At 31.3% G+C, this 13,428-nt stretch overlaps 1 protein-coding gene across 5 annotated transcripts in view; it reads right to left on the bottom strand.

Annotated features, from left to right (window-relative positions):
• The window catches only part of LOC107447736 (serine/threonine-protein kinase tousled-like 2), a 136,881-nt gene that overhangs the window by 104,766 nt on the left and 18,687 nt on the right, over positions 1-13,428 (bottom strand). Inside the window, exon 1 of one of the 5 annotated variants that reach the window (XM_043050518.2) lies at positions 663-898. The exons of the other annotated variants lie outside the window; for them this stretch is intronic. The gene's annotated coding sequence lies outside the window, so the exon portion shown is untranslated. Of the gene's footprint in view, positions 1-662; positions 899-13,428 lie in introns of those variants that run through there. 5 annotated transcript variants of the gene reach the window in all.

Raw genomic sequence — 13,428 nt, 5'->3', positions numbered from 1 at the left:
CAATAATTTGATAAATCATGAGGCTGTCACGTGAAAAAAAAAACTTTTTTTCTTAAGTAAACATAGTTCTAAATACCTTACTAAAATTCAGTATCAATGCCTTTAAATAATAAAATAAGCACTATTTTTCAAATGCGTGGATAAACTGGTAGAACAATCATAGAGCATAGACTCAATTGCGCAGTTTTCAAGCTTTTGCTTTTTTGCTAGGATTAAATTAATAAATATCACTTCAGAAAATTAATAATGGAAACTGAAATGAAGTTATATTGCTTACTTGTTGAAATGAAATTGCTAAAAAGTTACAGTAAAGGCAGAAAAGACATACAATAAAACGGAAGTAATTTTGAAAGGAAAAAGAATAAATTGGTACAGGTTATTGCTTTAGCAATTTTGAAGTCGATTTTCTATTTTTCTTCTTCTTTAAACAGAAAAAACAAGATTAAATGAAAAATTACACTAACACTTCAAACCTTTCTAGCACTGACTAGTATAACTTAATTTAATTTTAGTTATTTTTTTGGTACGTAAAAAGTTAATTTTAATGAACACAAAGCACTTCGATTGCACATATTAAGTTAAAAAATAATAACTTCCCAAAATTACATCTACTAATTCATTATTTCTATTATCAAAAATAATAACAACAACATGTAACTCACATCTACGGACCACATGAAATTCTAGCTTCACAGATGTAATATAATCCATATGAGACGGGGGCCGAAATGATATTTAAACAACAACAACGTTTAATCGAATGCAAAAACTGTGTGAAGCGACCGATGACAATCCAAGCCGGTGCTTTTACACACAACACTACCTTTAGAGATTAAGGGCCTCGCAGCTCTCTGCAGAGTTCAAGTACAATGTATAAATAAATGCAGAGAAAAGGTGGGAGGGATCAAGGGAGAGAAGAAGAGGGATAACAAGAATCTGAGAGCCAGCACACACAGTTATTATGGAAACCCTAAACACCGACAGTCCACCCCCCACCCCCTTTTAGTATCAATTTAGAATTCATGCTCATTTCTGTAATAGTGAAATGCGCTCATCCCATGTATCAAACAGCAGTTGTTATCCGCAGGGTGAAAAGGGTGGCAAGTCTATCAAAGCGTTAAAATACAAATAAACACAAAGATACACTATTTTATTTTCCGAAGAAATTTTTCTCTAAAGTGATATATACATGTTCGTAGCTTCATTATTGATATTATTTGAAACATCTGGTGAATGAGGGAAGACGGCTTTCAGAAAAATGTCTCCAAGACTAGAGAGGCCTACTCTAGAATTAACAGACGATCCGTATCGGCATCCAACGTAATAGGAATTTAAAATTTATATTTATAACTGTCGTTGAACAGCCGACCCAATTTTGGATTTAAAACTACTACTGTTCAACTCCGTAGCCTTGTCATTTTGAACCCAATCCAGAAGGTAAGGGAATTCCCGGATCAAGCATTGGAAGAAATTTGCCTCCGTGGAGAACTTTTTTGATGGAACTAACCCGCATTTGCGTTACATAGAGAGGAAAACTACGAGAACCTCACACGGTTAGCCTGACGGCAAGGGGACTTTTCTCTTCCTCCAGACGTGGACACGTTTGCAAAACTCTTACACGTATAGTCCACGTCCGGTTCGCCACAACCCCGGGAGCGAGCATGATCAGCGGGTATTTATTAAAAATAAAATTGCATAATACATAATATATAGTACGTAGCAGCTTGCTTTCGATAATTTTTACAATAAAATTTAGGATACAACAATGAAAAGTCTTGCAGATGACAAAGGTGTGCATTACATTTGTTTAAAAAAAAAAAAAAATTAAATGAAACAAATTTTGTTATGTACATAAAATATTTGAAAAAGAGAAATAAAAAGAATAGAAAAAGTGTACATAAATGTATCATGTAAGACAAAATAAATATTATATAAATATATGACGGCAAGGGGACTCTAACCCATGATACGTAACCATGATCTACCACCGAGGATATTTTACGTCAACACTGTGGTCGGTACCAGCCATCGCTGGGATTCGAACCCTATGGAAGGCGAACGCTCTATCCCCTGAGCCATCACGGCTTAACTAAATAGTATTGTCATTTTATACACAACCCAGAAGACAGGAGAACCAAGCAATAAACAAACTAATCTTCGTGGAGGCTCTTTGAAAGAAACAACTCACGTTACATGAAAACAAAACCACGAAATTTTACCACAATCAATTTTCGTCAATGGAAATCACACTCGTAGCCTGTCTACCGCTATGGATTGTTGACGTCAGTACCTGGGTCGGTGTGAGCAATATGTGAAATAAATAACAATCATCGGGATTTGATTCCATTAAAAAATAAAAATGTTTTCAGATTGTGTTTAAAATGAATTTTGTTATATTTATTAAAGATGTTGGCTGCTGTTAACGCAGTTGATACATATAACGCAAAAGTATAAATAAGAAGCATTATTAGCAAAATATTTTTTAAAAAAATCGTGAATATTTTTGTAAAATATAGGAGAAAAAAAGTACATTCCCTTATCAACTCCCAAATACAGCCGGAAGGCAAACTCGCCTTCGTGGCGTAGCCTTACGCCAACGGGACACTTACCTTATTATTCCTATATATTACCTATAGTCAAAATATTTTATTTTAGCACGATATGGATCACCAGGTTTAATGCCAGGTTTCTGCTCTTCTGAAACATTTATGTCTTAAAAACATTATTACGTGCATGTATAACCTTTAATTTTGAACACAACCCAAAGAATGAATTCCCATATGATACCATGGTTTCAGCAAATATTACTTTTTCCCCCCACGCAAGTATAGTCTAACTCAGGGGTTTCCAACTTACATGAAGCCGGGAGCCACAGTTCAATAAATCAGTCAAATGGCGGGTCGCAACTTTATCAATACTTTATATAGGACACTTTTGTGTTTGAAGGAACATAAATATTACTGTCAGATTTTTATAAGGTTGTAAAAAACAAAAGTTTTGAATTGCAAATTAAAATAAGAAGTATATTTTTAAAAATATTTAATTGCATTTTAAAAATTCTGGCTACAATAACTTTAATAAGCACCCATGTATTAAACAATTAATGTGCAACAGATATCTAATTGTTAAGATATAAAACTTTAAAAAGGTTGGTATTAAAACTGACATAGTAGCACGCAAAATGTTCAATGAGAGAATTGAGGTTTGTCTGCTGCAAACACAAGAGAATAGATATTTACATTTTAAATTTAAAATGTACAGATGTAAATAATTTCGTCCAAAATGAGTGGCTTCAAAAAGTTAAATCGGAGAATCTCTTCGAGAAAATTTCTGATACGCAATTTCTAAATCATATTCACAAAAATAAATAAATAAATAAATAAATAAATAAAAAAAAAAAAAAAACGAAATAAAAAAGAGCAACATACATGATTATTTTTGCATTTGAATAAATATTTTCTTGGATGCAAAACCTGAGAAATAACTTCTTTTGCACCTTTGTTATTTAAAATTTCACAGAAAAAAAGAAATTAAGTTTTTTTAAAATTAGAAAAGGATTTTAAACCAATATAGATTTTTTACGAAAATTGTCCGCAAAAAAATGACAACTAATATAATTTAGTTCGCGAGCCACAAAAAAAGGCTCCGCAGCGGCCCCCCAGTTGGTAACCACTGATATAGACAGAGCCTGACAATGGCATACGGGGCAGTTGCCCCGGGCCCCCAAATCGAATAGAAGGTTTATTTTAGGTTTCGTTCTTTAATGAAGTTCTTTTAAACAAAATATCTGTACAGCGTAAAATCCGTCAGTTTCATGTGAGCTTCTTTATTAATCCATCTTATGAAGACAAGGGGGACATTTATAGCTATTTTAGGTTCGAGTCAACTTTCTTGTTATATATCTATAATGAGGTGAAATATTTAAATACCTCCATTAAGTTCTGTTCTTCACTACTGAAATAGTGAAGTAGAGGGGGGAGGGGCAATTTGGCTAGGTCGGGCCCTGCCTAGATGATAACAACAAATACTTCTGATCCAGGCTACAATGGACGCTCAACTCCTTCCTCACAGGGGTCAGTGAGATAATAGAGATACTGAATAAAATTTTGATTAAATTATAAGTTCAATAATTAATCTCCAGCACGATACCTAATTTAAAAGTGATACTAAACACAACTTGCAAGAAGATTTTGAGTAAATCAGTGCAACAAAGAGCAAAATTTAAAAAATGGAAAAAGGGTGAAGAATAATTATTAACGTAAATAGAATTCGGAGTGAATAGGGGATGAAGTTTCTTAGAATAAAGTATGAAGCTTTATTTATTCTGTCATTAGAAATTAACAAACTACTTGATTTGTAATGCGAAGTAGAATTTTAGATGGCAAAAAATTTTCGAATTTGTTGTAACAAAATAATTATGAACATTCAAGGAGTGCTTACGTTTTTTTCCTTCGAGAAAAAAAAATTATAAAAGCAAAATGATTATTTTTAAATAGCTAAGATTTATTACTCATACTTTCTAAACGACGAAACCCTGAGTCATGATGGCTCAGGGGATAGAGCGTTCGCCTTTAAATGAAGTGAACCGTGTTCGAATCCCAGACCACACCGACTTGCACCGACCACAGTGCTGACATAAAATATCCTCAGTGGTAGACGGATCATGGGGTAGAGTTCCCTTGCCGTCAGGTTAACCTTGAGAGGTTCTCGTGGTCTTCCTCTTCCTTTAACGCAAATGAGGGTTAGTTGCACCAAAAGTCCTCCACGAAGGCAAATTTCTCCCANTAAAATATCCTCAGTGGTAGACGGATCATGGGGTAGAGTTCCCTTGCCGTCAGGTTAACCGTGAGAGGTTCTCGTGCTCTTCCTCTTCATTTAACGCAAATGAGGGTTAGTTCCACCAAAAAGTCCTCCACGAAGGCAAATTTCTCCCAATACTTGATCCAGGAGTTCTCTTGTTTTCTGGATTGGGTTCAAAATTACAAGGTAAGTGAGCAGCAACACGACGGGGATAAAACCCTAGTGCTTCTTAATAAATTAGTTAAGTTTTTTGACATCGAAATATTTATTTATCAACAGTTCAGGAGAGAAAATTTATTACATCATTTTAAAAGAGAAAAGATATGTGAAATTAGTCAATGATTTGTTCAGTCTAGCCTGTTTTTTAATAATTAATAATGATGCATCTCAGCAAGTTTGAATCATGCATTTTTATGTTCTATGTATCACTAATAACAATACTTAATCTAGTAATATAGTTCGAAATATATTTTTATAAGTATTTCAACTATGATAAAATTCATGTAAAGTAATTACTTATAAATTAATGTTCTGAAAGTGCTTTTGAAACTATTAAAATAAATAAAAAATCGAATCAAAAAATCAAGAAATCCAAAGCCTTGATTTCTATTGCAGTCGCAAATACTGAATGTGGTAAACAAGAGCTGGTCTTATAAGCCAGAGGCTCTTTCTGTGTCCTTTTAAATAGCTTATTTCTACTTAAAGTCATATGATGTTATTTCAGCACTTTTAAAAATCGTTCCTGTGTCTGATATTATTTTAATTTCTATTTTTTAATAAACTAGCTAATGAACATGATCATGAAATTGGATGCAAAATGTTAATTCGATTACTTAATATATATTTCGCTTTGTCAAATTTGGATTTACTACAATCCATCCCCAAGAACCGTGATGGCTCAGGGGATAGAGTGTTTGCTTTCCAATGAGGTGAACCGCGTTCGAATTCCGGCGATTACTTGTCGATACGTCCGGCTTGCACCGACCACAGTGCTAACGTGAAATATCCTCAGCGGCAGACGGATCATAGGTTTGAGTCCCCTTGTCGTCAGGCTAACCATGGGATGTTCTTGTGGTCTTCCTCTCCATGCAACGCCAATGAGGGTGAGTTCCATCAAAAAAGTCCTCCACGAAGGCAAATTTCTGCCAGTACTTGATCCCTTGTCTTCTGGATTGTGTTCAAAATTACAAAGCTACGGCGTTAAACATTAGTAGTCGTAAACTTAAAAATTGGGTCGGCTGTTCAACGACGATTATAAAATAAAAAAAAAACATCCCCAAAGAAAAACAAATAATAAAAAATTAAAGCATAGCCATAAATTGTTTGATTAAGAGTTTGTCCCATATGTTTGTTAATTGTTTGATTAATCTATGTTTGATTAAGAGAAAACAAAAAATATCAATGGAGAAAACTATGAAATCTGAAACCCATATTTACACGAAAAAGGTAAAGGAGTTACATAATGAATAAGAATAAGAGGTAAGAATTAGACAGCAGTGAACAATATGTCTAATATGAGATCACAATTAAATTTCTAGCTAATTTTGCTCCCAGTGACAGAATTGTGGCAACACGGCGTAACAGAACGATATTGAATCCTTGCAGAAAGATGCTTCCTTTGGAAAGTAAAAAATTTTGGTTTTCTTTTTTGCATACATTTTTGAGATTTCATGTTTTCTTTAAAACTATATTCAAAAGATGTCTTTCTCGTGTGTCTGAGTGGGAAAAAATGCTTGTGATTTTTTTAAATTCTCAATTGAGAACAATGAAAAATAAAGAATAATGAAGTAAAAAAGTTGGTTTTCTCATCTACAGAAATTTTCGTCNTTTTTTTTTTTTTTTTTTTTTTTTTTGCAGTTATTACTTTTGATTTTGGCATAGTTGTTAAAATCTTATATTTTTAATACGATATTATTTTTAATACCCTATTATTTATTACAACAACTGATTGTAATAAAGTGAAAACACGCATCACTCGAAGTGAACATAAGTGAAAGTGAAATCACTTATGTTCTCGAAGTGAAAACACGCATTTATTAAACCCTTTTTAAAAAGTGTACGATTCGCGTGATTTCAACGTCGATCTTTTTTTTCGGTAGGTACTGCTACGGAATTCACGATTTTTTTTAAATTATTATTTTTGATATTTAAGATTTTTTATTAGTGATGATGATTTACAAAATGCGAAAAAAGAAATAATTAGTGTGTTTTTCCTCGTACAAAATGCGAGAATATCGCCCATAATATTAGAATGGATAAAATATATTACGTATTCAAATAAAATAAAATAAAATATTTATCCGAATTTTTCTTTAAGTTGACGTTTCTGTTACTTTAAATTAGTAATATGTATATTTATTATTGTTAAAAAGTATCTTGCAGAAAGATAGTACTAGAGAGGTATGTTGCAGAAAACCCGAAAAAATTCTGCCACAGGAATTTTGCTATGATATCAAGCAGCACTAAAACAAAAACTATTATTTAAATACGATAAATCATTTTTTTCCCCCTTTTAAAAAAAAAATCAAACGCATACACTTAATAAGAGAAAGTGAAATTGAATGGCGTAAATTTTGTGAACCTGGCTATTTATCATTCAATACATCTTAACGTACATACATAATGTAATATAATAATAGAAATGCTAAAAATATGCTGATTTTCTGCTGAAGAAAAACGCACGATTTGATTTAAAAGGCACAATACAAGCTTTATCAATATTATTAAAATAAAAAATTGCATAATAGCGCCTCTTTCAAATAATTAAGATGTACCTCTAAAATAATTATTTAATAACATTTTTATCGATAAAGAAGCTTCATTTAACTTATTTGAATTTCAAACAAACAAAATTTTAAAATAATATTTTAAAAAAATTATTATTTTTTAATTAATTAAAAATTTTTATAATTAATTTTTTATGTAAATAAAACAGAATTTGATCTTATTTAAGCTATACATTCCGGACTGTAAAGTTTTCAAATTTTTCTTGAATACCTAACAAAAAATATCGTTAAGTTAATGATAAACCAAAATTTATAAAAAATAGTTAATAAATTTTATTACACACAGTACTCTAGGAATTTTATCATTATGCAATCTGTGAAAAGGATAAATGAGACGGAAACCACGAAAAAGACCCACAAGAACGAGAAACAAACGCAAAATCCACGCAGCGTTTGATCAGCGTTTTGATGCCGGAGACAGGATACGGACACAGATACTACAAGAGCACTTAATCATCACATAAGATTCCTAACTCAATAAATAAACAAAAATTATCTTTAAAAAAAAAATTCCGAATACCTTTTTGTCTGCGCCCAAAATGTGTTTAAACTATTCCGCCATATTTAAATAGTACCTAATAATGCATACGCGTCATCAAAGCAGTAATCAAAACAGAGAGAGAAAAAAGAAGAGTGATAGGAGGAAGGCGTCGCAATTTGGCGACCTCAATGTAGCGCTTTGGCGGTTGATCACCGATCATCAGCAGAGTTTTAGTGAAAACGCCGGAACATAGTTGCTACCATGGCAACTATGATGGAGCGAAGAAAGTGGGGAAGAGAGAGAGATGGGAGAACGAAGTTCCAATGACGTCTCCTTCAATTCTCCCTCCTCTCTGCTGCTCTTCGATAAAAGAATGGAAGAGAGAAGCGGAGATGAGAAGAACTTCACGGGTAAGAAAGGAACATGGAGCGAAAAATCAGCGAAATAAGTGTCAGCGCACTCCTCTCTCTTCCTTTATTTTCATAAAAAAAATAATAATAAACAGCGCTTCAAATAAAGTGCTTAGAGAATTTTTTTCAAAGCGCGAGCAAACTGTTTTGGAAGGATGGGCTATGATCTTTTTTAATTTCCGGCAAATCTTCAGAACTTTCAACAAAAATTAATTTTTATCGCACACTTCCAGATTAAGGATAATTTGATGCTATCTAAATCAGCTGTTTTATTTTAATGAATTAAAAATAATTTTTTCCCCCGAGTACTTAAAACTTGGGTGTAAAAAATAATAAAGACTACTCGAGTTACAGGATGAACATCAACACACCTGAACTAGATAAGGATTTTAATTCATTCTTTTATTAAGTATTAACGAAAGATACTTCATAATCTTAAAACATTATTTAAATTTCCCGATAAGAAAATAACGCGTAACATTTTTATAGCCATTTCAAGTGTTGTATCGCACATTCTGTAGCTTGGCCGAGAAATGGGAGTTTTGACTGGATTTGTGTTATATGCCCCGAAGGTCTGTCATACGTTTTAAAAGATATGTTATAGATCTACATTGCTACGCAATCTTATATGGTTTGCTTCGCAAACCAAGCTCACTTCGCTCGCTACTAACTTAGGTACATTGCAAATGCACAAAATTCTAAGAATTCAAAACAATCATTCAAATCCATAAAAAAAACTTTTTTTTTAAAAAAAAAATTACATCTTTTTAGTAAATACTAAGTCATTAAAATAAATTTGAATAAATTCATAATATATAAATTCGTGAAAAAAAGCGCTTTCGACAAAATACTAAAATAGAGATCTATCGACAAAGACTACTCACTTCTGCCTAGCTTAATAGTATGAGATTGCCGCAGCTGATGTTCTCCGGTTATTTCAGTTTCCGTTTTTAAAAGTGCTATATGTTGAGCCACCTCAGATAGATTTGGCATGTGACATTTTCAGCGGCAATCATTGGTCGATTCGCCGTGTAAGAGAAATAGTAACGTAAACAAAACAAAGCAAACGTTGCCACCGGCGGAAAAGAAATACAGCCAAAATTTGGGAGCCACGTAAGAGAATTATACATATTAGATTTATTATATCAGGTATTCATTATATTAGTCTATAATAATAATTAGACCAAATCATTAGACACACTGTAGTGTTTTAATAATGACATGCTTTGCACGAGTTTATACGCAATACTTTAACATTTAAACATACATGTAATGGGTTTTTATTTTAGGAAATTTTTTATGTACTTCCTATTTGTATTTATTTTTAACGTATTGCATTACAATGTTAACCAATTTGCTACACGAATATAAACAAGTGCAAACCGGTTTCAATCTCGTTAAAACAGTACAGCTGTATAGTATCACCTGATAATTAAGATTTTACATAAAATCTTACAGTGCGTCTAATAATATGGTCAGGGACTGTAGAAACTAAAGCATGGGTTACAGACATTTTACAAGAGATCCGTTTTTGTGAAATTGTGAATAATCTGCTCATAATTTTCTGAAAATAAGTTCTAATTTTCAGAAAAATCTCAAAAACCAGTAATCATTTCAAACTTTTTAGAAAGGTTCATGTTTTTAAAATTGTGGAAAATCTGCTCAGAATGTTGTGAAAATAAGGTCCCGATTTTGTAAAAAATCTTTATAAAATAGTGTGTTCAGATTTCTTTGAGAAAGGTCCATGTTTACGAAATTATGGAAAATCTACTCATAATTTTGTGAAAATAAGGTCCTAATTTCAAGAAAATTTTTGAAAACAATAAGTCTGTCTAGACATTTTATAAAAATCCTTTTCTTTAATGAAATTGTGTATTCATAATCATTCTTATTCATAAATTTATTGATGTATGAAAAAAGGTCATATTTCTGTGAAGAAAAAAAAAATTAAAATTTTGAATGAGTTTCAGTTTAAAATTTATGATCTCGAATTTTGATAGAATTATTTAAAAAATGTTTTTTCAAAAATGTAAAAAAAAAATTTAAAGAGTCCGTTTTCCTCTATAAACTATTTTGTGTAAGGTCTATTTTTATGTTAATGTATTTTGTGAAGAGTCAGTCATATGTGTAGTTACCACTAAAAACAATTAAAATTTAAGTCAAATAATGTGTATAAAAAGAAATTGACAGGTAAACGTAAGAAATTTCAATAAAATAGTTGAGTGTTAAAAGACCGCATTCAAATGAAATGTCATTGACACTATACACATTAAACGTACATGAGCAAACGATTCTTTTCTCTTTGACAGTCCCTATGCAGTTAGAGCTTTAAGCTTTTTTATTTATTTATTTACGCTTAGGAACAAAAGGGGTGAAAAGCTACGGTAGAGTAACTTCGATTTAACTCTCAATATACAAAGAAAGCGTGGACATGCTTTTCAAACGACGTTAATTTTCAAAAGGTCATCAATTTTTGCGTGCACTCTTTATTTAGAGCAATATATACTTTAAACTTTCTTCTTTCACTTTAAAATCATTTTTTTTTTTTGTAAAGGGATAAAATAATGTGAACTCTACTCAGCAGTTTAGATCAGAAAATTCATAGAGTTTTAAGCAACATAAAGATGAATACAGCACATATGTATGCAAACAAAGAAAAATAATAAATATTTAAAAAACAATCAAAATTCAAGAAAGAAGCACCACTTAAAATTGCAATAAATTTCAAAGAAATAAGAGTTACGAAAAAACATCGCGTTAGGTTCGTAAATAAGCATGTCAAAATTTAACTCCAGCAGGATACAGATCGATTCACATGGAATTTTTTTATTACACGTTAAGCAGCAAATATTTCTCGAACGAAGTATTACATTTTTTGTTCAGTTGTACACTTTGTTCTACATTTCACGTTTTCAAGTCTTATAGTGTTTGCGTTGCTATACATAATGTAATGTAAAGAAGAAAAAAAAGTGGAAAAAAATTCACTAAAAAAGCATTAAATATTGAGATAAATTATGAGCAAATGGCAATTTCGAAAAAACTCGTAGTACGTACAAACATGGCTCGTTTAGCCCGTCAAATTGCAACTCTGCAGTTGCATTTCTACAGTCTGTAGATATTTTTTATTTATTTTATATTTTTATATTTTTATTTTATATTTTTTATTTTATCCGCGGGATATTTTTTACTATAAGTTTAGCAGTTAATAATTTTCAAATAATTATTTATTCGAATGTCACTTTTTAAAAATTTCCTTTTATTTATTAATTTACTTTTAATTCACACGTAATCCCTGTACATTTTTCTACACATCTTTTAAGTCAAGTTTTTGAGTAGTAAAACAAAATGTAACTTTAAGTTGAACACCCACAACAGCATCGGCGGAACTTACGATTGTTAAATATGGAAAGATTACATAATACTGCCTGAACTTAGTATATAATAGGGGTGCACAACCTATGTCCTGCGCGCTACATGCGGCCCGCGGTAACTTTGAACACAGTGAAAATTTCTTTTAATACGGTTTTTGTTTAAATATCATAAATTTTCTTTTATTGAATTATTTAATTTTAATTAATATTGCTCTATAAAATACGTATTTTGATCTTTTTTCTTTTTGCACTTTCATTCTGTAAGCTCCTTTTTGGTTAGAATTTATATCACCCCCCTCCCAATTTATAATTTTCTGCAAATATGTTATTAAGTTTACTGATAAAAATATCTAGTGATTAGAACACTAATGTTTAGATAAAAATCACCATATTTGTAGCTAACATGACTAAACATGCGTGCTGCGCTTCGTTGAACTACGTGCAGTGCAAGTGGCCCTTCACTTAAAAAAGTTGCGCACCTCTAGTATATAAGAAATAAAATCTAATAGGAAACTTATACGCATAAAGAAAATTATTTAAAAAAAATTTTTTTATTTGCTAAATTTAAAGTTTTTGTTATTTGGGCAAGGTTATTTAAATTATCAAGTTTTAAGTAAAACACTTAATACTTCGTTTACACTTAAATAAATACAATACAATAAATAAAAAAAAAAGGTTCAAGAGATGCGGATGAAAAACATAAGCAAATATAATGGTGGAGAAAAAAAAACAAGCATAAAAATGCGATCGTTTATATTTTTTTCAATGCATAATCAGGCAGATTTTGCACTGATTATAGATATCAGCCTTTCTCCCTCTCTATGTTTGACGCAGACGCAGGGATCTTCCAGCATTTTGTGGTTTCAGCGTTGAAGATATAAATAGAATTGATCCCGCTCATCCCCTTTCGAGCTCTCACCCGTCACTTTTAACTTCCATCTTTCGTTTCCGGAAAAGAAAAAAAAAATGGTAGGGTGGGGATGGATTTTGTTTTAAAACGATTCAAAATATTCTTATTTATTTAATGTGATCATCTAAGAGAGGCATTTAATTTCAGTGCTATCACAGTCAACAGTTATGAATTTTAAATTGAAAATACAAATGCTAACACGAGAAGAGTAAAGGTGAAAAGTAAAAATGATCGACATTCGTGAATTCGCCATTCTTAAGCCGAAATGATCAACTCCCCAGGAGGGAGATAAGATTTTAAATTTATTTAAAAACATAATTGCAAGCTGAAAAAAGATGCAAAAGAACTAAACAACTGGATTTTAATCGACAAAAAAAAAATAAATAAATAAATAAAATATATATACGATATTACGATGTGTGAATTTCAAATTTTAGTAAACACTTTTCATAAACATTTACGTTTATATAAAAATTATCATATTTGCCACCAACCTGACTGAATATCACTTGACTGAATATCATAGTATATGACAATTAAGTCATTAACAAAATTTTAGTCATATTTTTGTTCTTTTTTAGGCAACTATTTTCCTAGTTTTTGGCTACTGAAAGCAGCTATTTTGTTCATTTTTTTTTCTGTGGCAACCCTGTTATTATAATACTTCATA

The sequence above is a fragment of the Parasteatoda tepidariorum genome, chromosome 2, assembly GCF_043381705.1.
Source record: "Parasteatoda tepidariorum isolate YZ-2023 chromosome 2, CAS_Ptep_4.0, whole genome shotgun sequence".
NCBI classification, from domain to species: Eukaryota; Metazoa; Arthropoda; class Arachnida; order Araneae; family Theridiidae; genus Parasteatoda; species Parasteatoda tepidariorum.
Note: the sequence above shows the minus strand (reverse complement) of the source record. Positions and strands in the feature narration are given on the sequence as shown.